This window comes from Sciurus vulgaris, assembly GCF_902686455.1.
Source record: "Sciurus vulgaris genome assembly, chromosome: 13".
In the NCBI taxonomy this organism is placed as follows: Eukaryota; Metazoa; Chordata; class Mammalia; order Rodentia; family Sciuridae; genus Sciurus; species Sciurus vulgaris.
In genome coordinates, this window is record NC_136474.1 from 40,699,024 (window position 1) to 40,708,739 (window position 9,716).

The window sequence follows — 9,716 nt, forward strand, 5'->3', positions numbered from 1 at the left end:
AAACAGCAAGTCTATACCACCCCATCGCTCGAGGATACTGAACATAAAGATACCTTTCCAGGTGTAAAAAAATATGGATTAGAAAGTCTTAGTTCCCCTGGCAGGGAAATGGACACTTCAGCTCCCCATCTACTTCTCTGTGTACTCCCCTTCTCTCAAAATAGGAAGTGCTTGCTAATCCCAGTGAGATTGCTAATTACTTTCTAAGAGTTAATTACAGTGCTTGCTAATTGCTTTCTAAGAGTAATTATAGGGAGAACTAGAGGACATTCTGTTAAGTGAAATAAGCCAGACACAGAAAGACAAACAGCTCAAGTTCTCTCATATGGCCAGGCTAACAAAATTGATCTCAGAGTAGAAGAGAGTCAAATAGTGATTGCTAGAGGCCAGCAACAGGAGGAGGATGAAGAATACAGGGAGGTGAGATATGAGGTACGGAAACAGTTAGGAGAAATAAATTCTAGTCTTCTTCAGCAAGCTGGGTGACTTGTTCACCACAACTCATTGTACTTTTTATGAAGAACTAGAAGAAAGTAACACAAAGTTTCCAAACATAAAGATATAATAGGGAGATGGAAATGCAAATTACCCTCATTTGATAACTACTCATTATATACATGTGTTGAAATACCACAGGGTACCCCATAAAGATGTACAATATAATGTGCTAATTAAAAAGAAAATATATTACTCCAATTAGAATGGCTATTATCAAGAATATAAGCAATAATAGGAGTTGATGTGGATGTGGGGAAAAAGGCGCACTTTTACATTGCTGATGGAGTTGCAAATTGGTGCAGCCCCTCTGGAAAGCAGTGTGGTGATTCCTCAGAAAATTTGGAATGGACCCACCTTTTGACCCAGTTATCCCACTCCTTGGTTTATACCCAAAGGACTTAAAATCAGCATTCTACATCAATGTTTATAGCAGCTCAATTCACAATAACTAGATTGTGGAACCAACCTAGCCCTTCAGTAGATGAATGGATAATGAAACTGTGGTATACATACACAATGAAATATTATTCAAACATAAAGAAGAATAAAATTATGGCATTTGCAGGTAAATGGATGGAATTGGAGAATATTATGCTAAGTGAAATAAGCCAATCCCAAAAAACCAAAGGCCGAATGTTTTCTCTGATGAGAGGATAATGATACATAATGGGGGCAGGTAAGAAAAGAATGGAGGAACTTTGGATTACATAGAGGGAAATGAGAAGGGGAGTTGCCAGGGCATGAAAGATGGTGAAACGAGACAGACATCATGACCCTGTGTACATGTTTGATTACCAATGGTGTGACTCTACATCATGTACAACCAGAGAAACAAAATGTCGTACCCCATTTGTCTACAATGAATCAAAATGTAGTCTGTAAAAATAAAAATGAAAGAAATTATAGTCCTCTAGAACCCTTGCTCTTTTGTGTGAATATGATGAAGTATTGCTCCTGAGATTGCATTATGTTACACGACCAGAGAAAGATGGTCTGAGTGGGTCCAATTTAATCACACGAACCCTTTACACACAGAAGGGTTTCCCAGGCTGGCTGCAGAAGAGGGAGTCAGAGGATTGAAGTATGAGAAAGGTGTACCACTGCTGGATGGAAGGGACCATATCCCATCTCGAGGAGGAGGACCAGAGAGTGGCTTCCAGGACCACAGAGTGACTCCTAGTCAACAGTCAGAGTGGGAATGTGGGCTTCTGTCCTGGGCCATGTGGAACTGAACTCTGACCATGAGCTAAGTGAGCCTGAAGGCTGCTCACCCCGCTTCCACGCCTATCTCAGAACAAGAGCCCAGCCTGCCTGACACCCCAATGTGAGACCCTAAGCAGAAACTCCCAGTAAACTCATCCAGACTGCAGACCTCAGATTATGGGTTAATAAATGAATACTGTTTTTAGCTGTGAGTTGTGTGATAATTTGTGACCCAGCAATGAAATCTGAGAGCAGTGACTTTGCCATCTAAAGGACACAGGTGCTGGGATTCCACGGAGCTTCGCTTTTCTCCTTTATAAAAGAGAGACACCACCACCATTAGGGCCTGCAGTGTGGCCGAAATAAGATAACGAATGTCAAAAAACCTTGCAGACGACTGTTAAAGCGCACGGTGAAGTCTTCTTGTGGACATCACTGAGCACACACCTGGACTGCGCCCAGCTGGCCCGGTGTCACCGTGTTTTCCAAAGGGTGGGGCAAGGTGGGCACAAAAGGAGGGCATTGCCCAGGTCAGAAGTCTTTGTAATTCGTAGGCAAGACTACACAGGCAAGACCAGCCCTCTCCTGTTGGTCTTTGCTACCTATTTACAAAGGTAAATAGTTCCCCTAGGTGGTGCTTGGTTTTGGTTTTTGTTTTTGGTACTGGGGATTGAACCCAGGGGTACTTAACCACTGAGCCACATCCCCAGCCTTTTTAAAAATATTTTATTTAGAGACAGGGTCTTGCAGAGTTGCTCAGGGCCTCACGAAGTTGCCAAGACTGGCTGACTGACTTTGAACTCACCATCCTCCTACCTCAGCCTCCCTAGCCTCTGGGATTACAAGCATATCTGGCCTTGCCCTGCGTTCCCCTAGGTTTTGAGGATGTAGTTCACATTCAAGGGCTACAGCATCTTTGGGAAGTACACTGTTTCCAAATACTTAGTTGTTTCCCCCCAAAATGTAGTGAGGTGATGGTCCTGCCCCTTGCATTTCCAGGGTCTGTACTGCCAAAATACCCAATTTCTTACATCCCAGTCTAAGCCTCCTGGATTCCACAGCTGGGTTCATAACTCCTCCTTGTTCTCAGGTGTTGGGAAATCATTCCATTGAACTCATGACCCCGGATGATTTTTCTATGTCAGTTTCCACAGTATCTAAAGCCCATCTGTGGACATGTTTCAACCAGTCACACCCATAACGGGAGAAGCAGCCGCACTGTGGGGACTGGATTCTTGGGGCAGGTAGAGGCCAACTCACATGGTTTCTTCAAGCATATTTCATTTCCAAAGAAGGATCAAAATTTTCTGAAAATGAATTATATTGTTGCCCGTAACCTAATTTGGGAAACAATAGGATGACTGTAATGACTTTGGAGATACAATTGTTTTTTATGCTTGCTTCCAAAAAGTGAAGGATCTCTTTAGGATTTTTCCATTAATTGAAACAAAAATAGATGGTAGCAGCAGAAGGAAACACAGTTGAGACTGACAATATGTATATATTTATATAAGTGCATATGGATACATATCCTTTATGGAAGTCTTATTTGATTATTATGCCAATGTTTAAGGTGAAAATATTATCTTTTTTACTAAATTTATTACTTGGGAAAGTTAGGCTGCTTCGTTTCATTTCATTCTTCATTTAGTTTAAATATGCACATCTTAAAATGGAATGTGCCAGATAACATGGTAGAGGGCACCTTAGGTGTCAACTTGATATAGGACAGATGAAGCTGGACACCCAAGGAATTCTCAGGAAGCTGGTTTATTTTAGCAGAACAGTCTAGAAGGCTAATGCTTAAAAATCTCCGGACCCCAAGGCCAGAGGTTCTTTGAACTTTATACCCACTAGGATTGGGGGGTTACATATTAGTGGAAGTTTATATAAAAGTATTTTTTGTTCCATTTTCTTAGACTAGACAGAGGGTTTTCACAAGATTTTATTTCAGAAACAGAAACAGTAATCTTTGTACAGACTCAAGCTTGCTGCCAAGAAAGAGAAACAGCCACTACAGGAAATAGGAATCTTCAAACTACATTGAACTCTCTGCAGAAATCTTTGCTGATATTCTGTTGATGCCCCTTGTAAAATCCTGATGATAGGAACAATTATGGGGAGGGTCTTTGGAGAAGCTTAATTATGATTCTTTACTGGGGGGGGGGGCACTACAAACTCATTTAATGCCACCTAATATCTTGACTCCTAAGATGTTCCTGAAGACTCATCTGGATTCAATCAATTCATTCAACCCTCTTTATTTTCCATCTTTTATTAAATGTTTCTTATTATTCCTTTAGTGTATTTATTAGTTTGTAACCTTGATTTTTCCTATTCAAATGCCTTAAAGGCAGGAGCTATGTAATATCCCTGCATCTCAGCACAATGTCCCATTTAAAAAGTTTTGCTTTAATTTTTAAACATTTTTTATTTGTTCTTTCTAGTTTTACATGATAGTAGAGTATATTTTGACATATTATACATACATGGAGTACATGATATGGACTTACGCTAGTCATGTATTCATATATGAACAGAAGAAAGTTATAGCCAATTCATTCTACAGTCTTTATTATTCCCATCCCTCTACCCTTCCTCCTCCTTTGTCTAATCCAATGAACTTCTATTCTTCCTCCCTGCCCCAACCATTGTGTGTTAGCATCTGCATATCAGAGAGAACATTAAGCCGTTGGTTTTGGGGGACTGGTTTATTTAGTTTAGATATACTCTAAGCAATGATAGTCTCTAGTTCCATCCATTTACTGGTAAATGTCATAATTTCATTCTTCTTTATGGCTGAGCAATACTCAACTGTATAAACATATATATTATTTATATATACCACATTTTCTTTATCCTTTCATCTATTGAAGGGTACCTTGGTTGGTTCCATAGCTTAGCTATTGTGAATTGAGCTGCTATAAACATTGGTGCGGCCACATCACTATAGTTTGCAGATTTTAAGTCCTTTGAGTATATACAGAGCAGTGGTATAACTGGGTCAAATGGTGTTCCATTCCAAATTTTCTGAGGAATCTCTATACTGCTTTCCAGAGTAGTTGTACCAATTTTGTATTCCCACCAGCACTGTCTGTGTAGCTTTTTCCCACATCCTTGCCAACATTTATTATTACTTGTATTCTTGATAATTGCCATTCTGACTGGAGTGAGATGAAATCTCAATGCAGTTGTTTTTGTTTATTTTTCTGGTTTTTTGAAAAAAATATTGTTTTAGTTGTTAGTGGACTTCTATTTATTTACTTACTTAATTGTTTATTTATATGTGGTGCTGAGGACTTATCCCAGTGCCTCACACATGCTAGGCAAGCGCTTTACCACTGAGCCACAACTCCATCCCCTCTGGGTAGTTTAATTTGCATTTCTCCTACTGTTGGAGAAGTTGAACATTTTTTCATATATTTGTTGACTGATCCTATTGCTTCTTCACCGAAGTGCTTGTTCCGTTCCTCTCATAAAGATTTTATCCAACTTAAGAACATAAGAATGAACAAACAAAGCAGAACAACTAAAAACTGGCAAAAATCTGGTGACAGGCATATTAGGAAGAATGTGTCAGTGAGGACAGTTTTGATTGTAAATAATGAAGTTCAACTAAAACTTGTTTAAATAGTTTTTTAAAAAATATATCTCACATAACATAAAGTCTGGAAGTAGTCGGTTATTCAGTGACCCGGCACTACCATTGGGGACACAGATTCTTGGCAGTTTCTATTTTCCGTCCTCAGTGTGTCTGCTACTACCCTGTGATGGTAGGATGGCTACACGGCTCTGGGCATCACGTTCTCACACAATAATATCTAAAAGTTGTAATACAAGGCACATCTTTTTTCTGTGCCTTTTCTATGACTAAGGAAATCCAGATCAGGACCTCGTATCAATAGGAATAAATTAGCCATTAGACTAAAGTCTTCTCTGGAACTGCCATTAAAAAATTCAAAAGCAAATTTTGTTAGGGTCAAACTGACCCTACGTGACCTAACTCCATGTCAGAACAAAGCCAAAACACCGTTTGAAGAAATATCACAACATCTACTACAAAAGGAAATAAGATGCACAGTAAAGCATGCAAGAGAACGGGAAATATGGACTATATCAAGAGGAAAATCAATCAATAGGAAAAGATTCAGAAATGACAAATCAGCAAGAACATAGGGAAAGTCTCCATGTGCTCAAAGAAGCAGAGTGGGAAATGAAGGTAATGAAAAGAGAAACGGAGACATAAAAAGACCCCGGTCGAATCACTAGATATGAAAAAAAATGTTCTGTGAAATAAAACCACACCCAGTAGGATTACCAGCAGTTCGAAAGTCCAGAAAAAAAAAAAAAAAAAAAAAAAAAAAACTTAAGGACAAAGCTACAGAAACTATTCAAAAGTAAGGAAGAGAAAAACAATGTTTTGAATAGAATATCAGTGACTTACTGGACAATATCAAGCTGTGTAATGTACATGTAATTTGAGTCCTAGAAGAAGAATACATACAAAGGAATATAAAAATAGTTGAAGAAACAATGGCTCCAATTTTCCCAATTTGATGAAAACTATACACAAGCAAATCTAAGAATCTTAACCCTAAGCAGAATAAATATGTAAAAAGAAAGATCAAGCTTCATCATAATCGAACTGCTGAAAGCCAGCAATAAAGACTAAATTGTAAAAGAATACAGAAAGTAAGATATATTACATACAGAGGAACAAAAATAAGAATTATAGCAGACTCCTCATCTGAAATTATTCACACAAGAAAGCCAGAACAACATTCTACAAGTACTGAAATGAAACAGCTGTCCACCTAGAATTGTATTACCAAAGAAATTATCTTTAGACAGTGAAAATGAAACAAATTCTCCCGACAGACACAAACCAGAAAGTTCATCACTGGCAGATATGCAATTCATGATGTGTTAAAAAAAATTCTCTAAGCAAAAGATAAATGAAACAAGACAGAAATCTAGATGTGCACAATCGACAATAAAACGCCAACTATGACAACTTTGCAAATGAAATTAAAGATTTGTTCCTGTTTTAAAATTAATTCAAAAGGTATGGGTCTGTTTAAAGGAAAAATAATAACTATGTGCTTGAGGTTTATCCTATATAAAGGAATAAAATGTGGGACAAGAATAGCACAAAAGGTTAAAGTTCTATATTGTAAAACCTAGTGCAATAACTTCAAAGCAAGAACAAACAAGTGAAGAAGAAGTAGTGGCAATAAGCTGATATTGGAGAAAAAGTGGAATAATAAAAAATTTTGAGCTTAAGAGATGTCAGAAAAAGCAGAAAAGAGAAACAAGGAACAGATTGGGCAAATAGAAATCAAACAAGAAGGTGGTAGATTTAAACCATGTGTACCGATAATTATGTTATTTGTAAATTATATAAATGCTCCAATTAAAAGTGAGAAGTTGTCAGATTTAATAATAAAGTGAGATCCAACTGTAGACTTTCAATAAGAAACATTTTAAATATGCAGATAGAGCCAGAATAAAAAGTTAGGCTGAGCTATGACATGCGAACCTGAATCAAATGGAAAGCGGAAGCATTTATGTTAATATTAGACAACGTTGATTTCAGAGCAAGAAATTTGAGGCAGGTTAAAGTGAGACATTTCATAATAAAGCAGTCAGTTCATTAAGAGGACATAACAACCACATACGTCCACACTCCTAATAACAGAGTTTTGACATACGTGAAGGAAAAACTAATCAAACTGAAAGGAAAAAATGACAAATCCATGATCAGAGTTTGGTACTTCAACATTTCCTTTTCAATAATTAGTAGAACAGATAGGTAGGGAGTCCATGAGAAGGCATGGCCACTACCAACAACCAGTTTAACCTAGTTGGCAATTATTAAATACTCTCCCTGGTATCAGGATATACATTCTCTTTAGGAACACACATAACTTTAACCCAAACAGACCAGATTCTGTCAAACGAGTCTCAATAACTTTAAAAGAATTGAATCGATGGGGTACAGTGGCACATGGAGGCTGAGGCAGGAGGATCACTAGTTCAAGGCCAGCCTCAGCAACCTAGCAAGACCTAAAAAATAAAAAGGACTGGGGATGTAGTTCAGTGGTAGAGCACCCCTGGGTTCAATTCCCAGGACTAAAGAAAATATATCAATTTCATTAAATAATTTAAATAATTGGAGTCATATAAAATATGTTCTCTGAACAGAATTGAAATGAACCAGAAATCAACAACAGAATCCTATCTAGAAAATACCTATATATTTGGAAGTTAAATGATGTACTTCTAAATAAATAGCTCAAGAACAAAGAAACAAAAAATCAAAACCTATAGAAGTATGCAAGGTACCTCTAAATCAGTATGCAGATGGAAAAGTATAGCTAAAAGTTATGTTAGAAAAGAATATTCTTCAATTAATAACTAAACTCTGCACCTAAGGAGACTAGAAAAATAAGAGCAAATGAAACCAAGGAAAGCACAAGGGTGAAAATAATAAAAAGCAGAAATCAGAAAAAGAGTAAACAGTAAAACAGTAGAGAAAATCAATGAAACCCCAAGCTGGATCTTTGTAAAAATATCAGTGACTTGAAAAAACTCCAAGTAGACAGATCAGGATGAAAGTGAGAGAACATAAATTATTCATGTCATGAACGAGAGAGTCTGCAACATTAAGATGAAAATAAGGGAACTAGTGTGAATAAGATCCTGACAAAAATTCATGACTTAAATGAAATGAATGAATTAATTAAAAGGTACAAACTACTGAAGAAGAAATAGATAACTTTAATATCTCTGTTAATAATGAAATTTAAAGCTTAAAATCTTCTCACAAAATAATCAAATTATTTTACAGGTGAATGATATCAAATATTTAAATGAAAAATAATACCATGTTTTTTATACAAAATCTTCCAGATAATAGAAGAAACAATTCATTTTATAACAGCACAGCATTAAAAAAAGCACCTTACAGTAAAAGAACACGACCAACTGAATTTCCTTTAAAATGGAAATACAAAACTCCTTAACAAAATGTTGACAAAGTAAATAATGCATCACAACTAATAATACATTACAACAAATTAGAATTTCTCCAAGGAATACAAGGTTAGTTTAATGCAGTTGGAAGATTTAAAAAACAGAATCCATAGATACTGTAAAACTTTTACAGTATGGATACTTTTACAGTATCCATAGATACTGTAAAAGCACAGTCATCCCTCTGTATCTGTGGGGTACTGGTTCTTTCCTGGACACCAAAATCCACAGATGCTCAAGTACCTATATAAAACCACATGGTTTTAGCATATAACATATACACATCACTCTGTATACTTTAAGTCAGCTCTTGATTATTTATAATACCTAATACAAAATAAATGCTATGTGAATCATTGTTGTTATTATTATATTGTTTAGGGACTAATGATAAGAGAAAAATATCTATATGTGTTTAGGATAGACATAAACTTTTTCTGAATATTATTGGTCCATGGTTGATTGAACCCATGGATGCAATGATAGAGAAGGTCAACTGTTTGTGAGAATAATTGACATTAGCGACATAAGCAAGGCAGTGGATTCCAGAGGGTGTGGGGGAGGAGCTGACTGTAAAAAATCAATAGGAGCCAGATGTGATGGCACAAGCCAGTTATCCCAGCAGCTAGGGAGGCTGAGGCAGGAGGATGGCAAATTTAAAGCCAGCCTCAGCAAAAGTGAGGTGGTAAGCAACTCAGTGAGACCCTGTCTCTAAATAAAAATACAAAATAGGACTGGAGATGTGGCTCAGTGGAGTGCCCCCGAGTTCAATCCCTGTTACCCACCCCCACAAAAAAAATATAGGAGACTTTTTTTTTTTTTTTCAATGCTGGGGATTGAACTCGGGGAAGCTCACCCACTGATCCACATCCCCAGCCTTTTGTTATATTTTATTTAGTGATAAAGTCTTGCTAAGTTGCTTAGGGCCTCTCTAAGTTGCTGAGGCTGGCTGTAAACTTGGGATCCTCCTGTCCCAGTCT